This window comes from Peromyscus eremicus, unplaced genomic scaffold (assembly GCF_949786415.1).
Source record: "Peromyscus eremicus unplaced genomic scaffold, PerEre_H2_v1 PerEre#2#chr22_unloc_1, whole genome shotgun sequence".
Lineage (NCBI taxonomy): Eukaryota > Metazoa > Chordata > Mammalia > Rodentia > Cricetidae > Peromyscus > Peromyscus eremicus.
Genome location: NW_026734286.1, coordinates 11,956,435 through 11,965,508, shown reverse-complemented (window position 1 = coordinate 11,965,508; position 9,074 = coordinate 11,956,435). Strand labels below are relative to the sequence as shown.

Here is a 9,074-nt window from a genome sequence, read left to right as displayed (position 1 = left end):
ACATACCATGTTTGTCTTTCTGAGTCTGGGTTACCTCACTCAGGATGATTTTTTCTAGATCCATCCATTTGTCTGCAAACCTCATGATGTCATTGTTTTTCTCTGCTGAGTAGTATTCCATTGTGTATATGTACCACATTTTATTTATCCATTCTTCAGTTGAAGGGCATCTAGGTTGTTTCCATGTTCTGGCTATTACAAACAATGCTGATATGAACATAGCTGAGCAAGTGCCCTGTGGTATGATTGAGCATTCCTTGGGAATTTGTCCAAGAGTGGTATAGCTGGATCTTGGGGGAGATTGATTCCCAGTTTTCTAAGAAAGCGCCATATTGATTTCCAAAGTGGTTGTACAAGCTTGCATTCCCACCAGCAGTGGCAGAGAATTCCCTTAGCTCCACATCCTCTCCAACATAAGCTGTCTTCAGTGTTTTTGATCTTAGCCATTCTGACAGGTGTAAGGTGTTATCTCAGAGTCATTTTGATTTGCATTTCCCTGATGATTAGGGATGTTGAACAATTCCTTAAATGTCTTTCAGCCATTTGAGCTTTCTCTGTTGAGAATTCTCTGTTTAGTTCTATCACCCATTTCTTAATTGGACTGTTGGGCATTTTGATGTCTAATTTCTTGAGTTCTTTACATATTCTGGATATCAGTCCTCTGTCAGATGTGGGGTTGGTGAAGACCTTTTCCCATTCTGTAGTCTGTCGCTTTGCCTTGTTGACTGTATCCTTTACTCTACAAAAGCTTCTCAGTTTCAAGAGGTCCCACTGATTGATTGTTTCTCTCAGTGTCTGTGCTACTGGTGTTATATCGGTAAAATCTGTTGAATGTATGATGTCAATTAATTCTAATGTTTCTGTTTATTTGTTGTCCAAATGATTTGCCTATTGGAGAAAGTAGAGTATTAGAATCACCTGTTATTTATAGATTGATGTTAACCTGTAATGTATAAAAACAGTACTACGTTTTTCTTTTAGTGAAATTGGATATTCTAGAGCTTGGTGAACCTATGTTTAGAGTAGTAATGGCCTCTCATTTAACTCTTACGTTGATTAGGATGACATGTCCCTCTTTATTTCCTCCAATTAATTTTAGTTTGAAGTCCATTTTCTCAGATATTAGGATAGTGATGCATGCTTGCTTCCCAGTCCCATTTGGTTGGAATATTTTGGTTTTTCTTTTTACTCTACAGTGGTGTATATCTTTAAAGGCAAGATGTGGGGGGGTTGTTTTGTTTTTTGTTTTATTTTTGGTTTTTTGTAGTCAACAAAATTGGTTTTTGTTTCTTGATCTATTCAATCAAGAATTGAGGTAATTGATATTTAAAGTTATTATTGAGATGTGTGTATTAATTATGTTTATGGTATTATTGAGTTTTAGTGCTGCTGTTTGTGTTCTCAGTGGTACTTTGTGTTTTAATAATCTTGATTTCATATTTCTTTCCACAGTACTCTGCTATGCTCATTCATCTCTTCAGCCTGAAATATTGCTCCCTGTATTGTTTTAAGTTTTTGTTTGTTGGCTATAAATTTTTTAGGTTGTTTATATAGTGGAAAGTTTTTCTTTCTCCTTTAATTATGGCAGATAATTGAGTTGGATACATTAGTGTAGGCTGGCCATCATAGTTTTTTAGGACTTGGAATGTATTGCCCAAGGCTCATCTAACTTTCAAAGTTTCCATTGATAAATCAACTCCTATTCTGGTATGTTTTCCTTTGTATGTGACTTCCAGTTTTTCTCTTGCAGTTTTCAACACACTTTATTTGTTACATATACTTAGCATTTTACCTATATGCAGTGGGGATTTTCTTTTCTAGTTTTGTCTATTTGGTGTTCTGTGTGCTTCTTGTATCTGCATGGATATATGTCTCTTTAGTATGGGCAAGTTTTCTTCTATGATCTTATTGAAAATCAACTTGGTATTCTTCTACATTACCTATTCATATAATTTGAAGGTTTAAATTTTCCATTGTATCCCATATTTCCTGTCTGTTCTTTTTCTTTGTTTAATTATGTTTCCATATTCCTTCATTATTTGCTTTAATTCCTCTGCTGCTGTGGATATCGCTCTGGATGCTATGAATGTGTTGCTCTGATTTGGTTGATGATTGGAACGCTGATTGGCCAGTAGCTATGCAGGAAGTATAGTATGGGTGGGCTGAGCAGGGAGGAGAATTCTGGGAATGGGAAGGTGGGGTGAGAAGTCACCAGCCATACACAGAGGAAGCAAGGTGTAAAAGTACTGGTAAGCCACAAGGCATGGGACAACTTATAGATTAATAGAAATGGATTAATTTAAGAGATAAGAACTAGATAGCAAGAAGCCTGCCTCGACCATACAGCTTATAAGTAATATAAGTCCTTGAGTGTTTATTTGGGTCTGAGTGGCTGCAGGAGCCAGGTGGACACAGGGAAACTCCAACTACACTCTGTTTCATATTTAAATCCTGATATTCTTTTGTCTGCCTAATTCACTTTATTTGTAAAGCTTTCCTTTGTGTTTTATACTTGAAGTACTTGGTTTTTCAATTACACCTTCATTTCATCATGAGTCCTCTTCACTGTTTCTAGCTCCTTCTGGAATTCTATTCTCAGGCCTTGGATTATCTTTGTCATTTCCATGAGTCCTAAGCTCTTTCTTCTTAAGTTCATTGAGCTGTTCTTTTGTGTCTTTTTTAGATTCAATTCTTTGATGACATTTATGATTATTCTTTTCAATTCTATGCCCTATGGTTCATCTAGGTAATTCATATTGGCAAACATTTTTACAGGACTGATAAGTTTTGTAGAGAGGATTCTGGCTTAATCTTTCACATTGTTATTATTTTGGGGCCTAGGTCTGTAGAGCTCTTTTATTTTTTTCTAAGTTTGACATGGACACAGGAAGTTCAGGATGAATAGATTATGTGCAGGCATAATGGTGGGCTTGGAAATGGCATGGATGGAATGAACTCAGGTGGACAGAAAGGACTGGGCTGGATAAATATTGTGCCTCTTGTCTAAGCCTGGATTTTGGGGGTAGATTTGGCTCAGCGGAAAAGTTTGATTTGGCCTGACAGAAACCTAGAAATTGGTTTTAGTGCAAAGAATAGTATCCAGAGTAAACCAGAGTACTAGATATGGGATGTAGACTAGATTTTTCATATTGGGGAGGTTATATGGATAGAGAGGGTCAGGGAGACTCATGAAGTTAGACTCTCGAGAGGAATGTGGAGGATTTGGCTGCTGGGGAAGTGGATGACTAAAATCTCTCTCTTTAATAGATAATTAAGAAATCCAAGCACACTGCCATGGCTGGACAGATGCTCAGAAGTAACTCAAGATTGCATTAAACCTTTAAGTCTGACTTTCAGACTCTACACCAGAAAGAGGTTAACACTGAACTACAGATAGACTGGTTAGGGGTCAGTGCTCCCATACTGACATTCTGCAAAGAATAGAAATGTCATCAATTTTTTTGTTTTTCCCTCCTCCTCCTCCTCCTTCCTCCTTCTCCTCCTCCTCTTCCTCTTCCTCCTCCTCCTGGTGTTGAATGGAGATTCTGATGTTTCAGAGAATTCCACCAATAAATTAGAAGAATTAATGAATGTGATAGACTTCACAGAAATAGTAGAGAAATACAAACAAAAACCTATCATAAGCAGCAATGATGAAACATGAGGATCTCATTTTTAATATCGCTGTATTATGGTACTCAAAATACCAAGGCTCAACAAAGGAATTATAATGCAAGCAAAGAAAAAAATCTTGCCTACTTTCCTGTTAAGAATAAGAAACTGGCATGGATCGAACTAGAAAATACCATCCTGAATGATGTAACCCAGACTGGGAAAGACAAACATGGTATGTACTCACTCATAAATGGATACTAGAAGTAAAGCAAAGGATAACCAGATTACAACCCATAGCCCTGGAGAAGCTAGGAAACAAGGAGGTCCCTAAGAAAGATGCATGGATCACCCTAAGAAGGAAAAAAAGAGGAGATCTCCATGAGTAAACTGGGGATGGGGGGCAATAGAGGGTAGGGGATGGGGGATGAGAATATGAGGAAATGAGATGGTCGAGCTGAGGGAGGGAGAGAGCAATGAAAGAGATATCTTAATAGAGGGAGACATTATGGGATAAGGGGTGCTAGGAAAATTCCCAGGAATCCACAAGGATGACCTCAGAATAGACTACTAGTAATAGTGGAGAGGGTGCCTGAAGTGGCCTACACTGGTAATCAGATTGGTGAATACCCTAACTGTCGTCATAGAGTCCTCATCCAGTAACTGATGGAAGCAGATGTAGAGATCCACAACCAAGCATCAGGCTGAACTTCAGGAGTCTAGTTGAAGAGAAAAAAGAGGGATTATATGAGGGGGGGGGGGGGTCAAGATCATGATGGGGAAATCTACAGAGACAATTGAAACAAGCTCATAGTAAGTCAAAAACTTTAGACTGACAGTGGTGGAACCTGTGTGGAACCAGACTAGACCCTCTGCATACAGGAGACAGTTGTGCAGCTGGGTCTGTTTGAGGGGCCCCTGGCACGATGATCAGAATCTATCCCTGGTGCATTAGCTGGCTTTCTGGAGCCAATTACCTATGGTCAGACATCTTGCTCACCCTTGATGCAGAGAGAGGGGCTTGGTCCTGCCTCAAGTGAATGTACCAGGCTTTGCTGTCCCCCCATGGGAAAACTTACCCTGTTGGAGGAGGGGATGGGGGAAAGCAGGGGGGAGGAGAGGAGGGAATGAAAGGGAGATCTGTGGTTGGTATGTAAAATGAACAAATTTTTTAAATAAAAAAAGAATAAGAAATGGCCAAGATTTCTCTCTAAACAACATGAGAATTCATTTAATAAATGAGGGCTTTGTTTCATTTTGTTCTGCTGGAGATAGAAGTCAAGGCCTCAGCACCTCAGTTCAAGTTTCAGCTACTGAGCTACATCTCCAGCAAAAAGACAAAGTGTGTTAACCAACTGTCTCCACAACACCAAAATGTATAGAAAGCTATGAACAAAACACCTAAAATAAATCAGTAGATTATATTCTCAGGAAACAGAGAATATCAATAAAGTATTGGACACCATTAAAAATAAATCAAGGAAAAACTCTGGAATTAAAACAATTTAAGTGAATAAAAGAAAAACAGTAGAGAAGTTCAACAGCACATTTAATTACGCAGAAGAAAGGCCAAATTAGTTAACTGGTCTGAAGGATACAGAGAGAAAAAGAACTAAAAAGAACAATTACTAAATAAAACCTGTAGAGCAAAATCAAATGACTCATATGCACATAATGACTTCTTAGAGATAGAGAAATAGAAGGAAAGAATGTTTAAATATAGGTGTGCTCATCCCACAGTGGCAAAGTCAGAGGACAGCTTTTAGGAGTTGGTTCTCTGATTCCACCTTACATTCAGGTCATTAGGTCTTTGAAGGCTGATGCTTTTGTTAGTACATTTACCCACTGAGGCATCTCACCAGCTCCAAATTTTCTATTTTTGATAAAAGACATTATCCTACATATCCAAGAGGCTCAGTGTGCTTCTGACAGAAAAGAGAATAAAAAGAAGAAAGGAGCTGGGCAGTGGTGGCGCACACCTTTAATCCTAGCACTCTGGAGGCAGAGCCAGGCAGATCTCTGTGAGTTCAAGGCCAGCCTGGACTACCAAGTAAGTTCCAGGAAAGGCACAAAGCTACACAGAGAAACCCTGTCTCTAAAAACCAAAAAAAAAAGAAGAAGAAGAAGAAGAAGAAGAAGAAGAAGAAGAAGAAGAAGAAGAAGAAGAAAAGAAATAAAACAGGAAAGAAAGAAGGAAGGAAGGAAGGAAGGAAGGAAGGAAGGAAGGAAGGAAGGAAGGAAAGCTTCCTCAAAAGGATGATGACTCCATCTTATTATAAAGCTGCTGCACCAAGCCAAGAGATATCTTTAAAAGTAGAGAGAAGAGGCCCATCAGGCATAGAGTACCATAGGTCTATTTCCAGCTAGATAGGGCAAGGGGAATTTTTTTTAATTTAATATAATTTCTTTATTGATTCTTTGGGAATTTCACATCATGCATCCTAATTCTGCTCACTTTCAAGTCCTCCCATACTCGCCTCTCACCCTGGCAGTGTCTCCAAAAGGGAAAAAATTTTAAAAATCAAAACAAAACAATCAAGAAAGTAAACAAACAAACAAAAAACCTCTTCACTCCTCCATCTTTCCTGCCTCTTCATTTGTCCTAGTGGCATTGGGAGCTGTGATGTGTCACACACACAGTTTACCCTTTTTGTCCAATCACCTTTACTTGCAATGTTTTTTGCAAGGAGTCACTGGTCTGGTTCAAGGCCTCTGGATTCTGGTATGCCATTATCACTGGATCCTCCTTGAATTTCCTCTGATATCTGTCCTGAGTCATAGAGATCCTGTGGGTATCATTCCACAGGACCAGCTCTCCAGCAAGACATGGATGAGGTAAATGTTAGGATGGGCCAACCCAAGGCCTGGCTGTGGGCCTGGGTGGCAACTGAGCTGGGTAGTCTGGGCCACTGGGGCTGTCCCTCTCAGGTGAGGGGTGGAGCCAGCTCCCCTATGCCCATGCCATCAGGGTCAGTTATTCCTCACTCATGGTGACGGGTGGGAACATCTCTCCTGAGTGACAAGTGAGATGGGCACCCACCTCTCCCACAAGGGTTTGGTCCTGCTCTTTTGCTGCAGTTCAGTGAGGGGCAGGTCAGCTTTCCCAGGGCCAGCAAAGGGCATGGCTGAGTCAGCAAGGCCCTCTGATTTCATCACTTAATGGTTCCTATGGCCTCTGAGGTGACACGGGCCACAGACATCAACACAGACCCCAGCTGCAGCAGGACCATGGTCTCAGACTTGGCCCTCAGCTGCAGCTCTGGCCTGGATGACATCCTGGTTCTGGGTGGAAGCACAGGACACTCTGATCAAGATGGTTCTGGCAATGGCATAACCTGCAGACACCAACAAAGCCACAGGTTGCAGTCCTAACCCAGGGCTTCAATGTGACCTCTGGTGGCAACATGGGCCTTGAACTTCAACATGCACCCCTGCTGCAATAGGAGCAGAAACCCAGGCATGGTCCTTGGCAGCAGCTGGGTCTGGATGACACTATGGCCCCAGGTGTCAGCAGAAGCCACCCAGATCATTATGGTTGTGGCTGCAGCACTGCCCTCAGATACCAATGTGTCCACAGGCGGCAGCCCAGACACTAGGCATCCTTGTAGCCTTTGTTGACAACATGGGCCATGAATGTTGTCCACATAGATACTGGCTGTGGTAGGATCAAAGATCCAGACATAGACCTTAGCAGCAGCCTGAGCCTGGATGTCACCATGAACTTGGGTGGCAAGCATGTCACCCATATCAGCTTACTTCCTACCCCTTTAACTTCTTCAGTTCTGCCTCTTTCTACAGAACATGAACCATTCCACTTCTCTTTCTCTCCCATTTCTTCACCACATATTTGAGCATTATATTGTGCCAGGCAGGCCTGTGGAGCACATATCTTCCCACCAGCCCAGGCCTTGAGGACCCAGGCTGACCTGTGAGAATCTAGCACCCACCTGAGTGGAACTGCATGAGGTAGACTGTAGATGTCTTCCTGCCAACCAGGGAAAATTTTAATATGCTGAAGAAATCCAACCAACCAAACAAACAAAAACAATTACCTACTTCTATTCTTGATTTAACTATCTTTGAAAAAGTTAAAACATTACAAATAAACAAGCATTGAGGCCACTGTCAGGAGTGGACCTGTGTTTACCATAAATGCTGAGGGGAGTTATTCAGGCTTGAAAGCTAATATTGTTTATTCTAATTATAATTTTTAAGTAAAAAAAATAAAATAGACAGTCTAAATTAAAGGAAGTATTACAATATTTTAATTGTGAACTAGTCTTGGCTTGTTTATATGATTTAAAAAATAAAGGTATTTTCCTACCCACAGACCCCCAGCACCAACGTTTGCAATAGCTTCTATGAGTCTGCCTACCATGCTGCCCAGATCCCCCAGCAAGACCTGGGGGCAGATCCAGGTGATCCTCAGGCCCATCTTCTCAGGAAAAAGCACTGAGGTGATTATAAGAATCTGGCATTTCCAGATTGCTGAGAAGTGCCTGGTCATCAAGTATGCCAAAGATTCGCTCTATAGCAGCAGCTTCTCCACACACAAACAGAACACCATAGGTATACTACAGGCCTCTCTGATCCAGGATGTGGCCCAGAAAGCCCTGGGTATGAGTGTCATTGGCATGGATGAAGGGCAATTTTTCTCTGACATCATGGAGTTCTGCAAAGTGATGGCCAATGCAGGCAAGACAGTTGTAGTCTAAAGTTTCTCCAGTCCCTCCCAGGCCCCTCACAGTCCAGACAAATCTCTCTCACCTGTGGTCCTGCAGCCTCTCAGACCCAAGTAAACACACAGAGGCTTATATTATTTACAAAGTGTATGGTCTATGGCATGTCTCTTGCTAGCTAGCTCTTATATCTTAAATTAATCTATTTCTATTAATCTATGTTTTGCCACATATTCAGTATCTTACTGGTCTGTTGGCATGTTGTTCCTTGGGCAGACTCCAGCTTTCTCTTTCCTGTCTCTCTCCTTGGATTTCCTGCCTAACTCTAAGCTGCCTTGCCATAGGCAAAAGCAGCTTATTAATCAATGGGAACAACATATATTCACAGCATACAGAAAGACATCCCCCAGCAGACAGTGATTGTGATGGCACTAGATGGAACCTTGTAGAGGAAGGCTTTCAGCAGCATTTTGAACCTGGTGCTCCTAACTGAGTGTGCGGTGAAGCTGACTACCCCATGTATGGAGTGCTTTGGAGAAGCCACCTACACCAAGAGGCTGGACCTGAAGAAAGAGGTGGAGGTGATTGGTCGAGCAGACAACTGCCACTCTATGTGCCCTCTATGCTCCTTTAACTAGTCCAAGGTCTAGCCTGCTGGGCCAGACAGCAAATAGAACTGTCCAGTGCTGGGACAGCCTGGAGAGGCCTCAGCTGTCAGGAAGCTCTTTGTCCCTCACCAAGTCCTACAGTACAATTCTGTCAGTTGAGATAAGGCCTGCCAGC

At 41.6% G+C, this 9,074-nt stretch overlaps 1 pseudogene; it reads left to right on the top strand.

The window, feature by feature from the left end:
- Nucleotides 1-6,780: 6,780 nt before the first annotated feature.
- LOC131900470 (thymidine kinase, cytosolic-like) lies at nt 6,781-9,058 on the top strand (annotated as a pseudogene).
- The last annotated feature ends 16 nt before the right edge of the window (nt 9,059-9,074 follow it).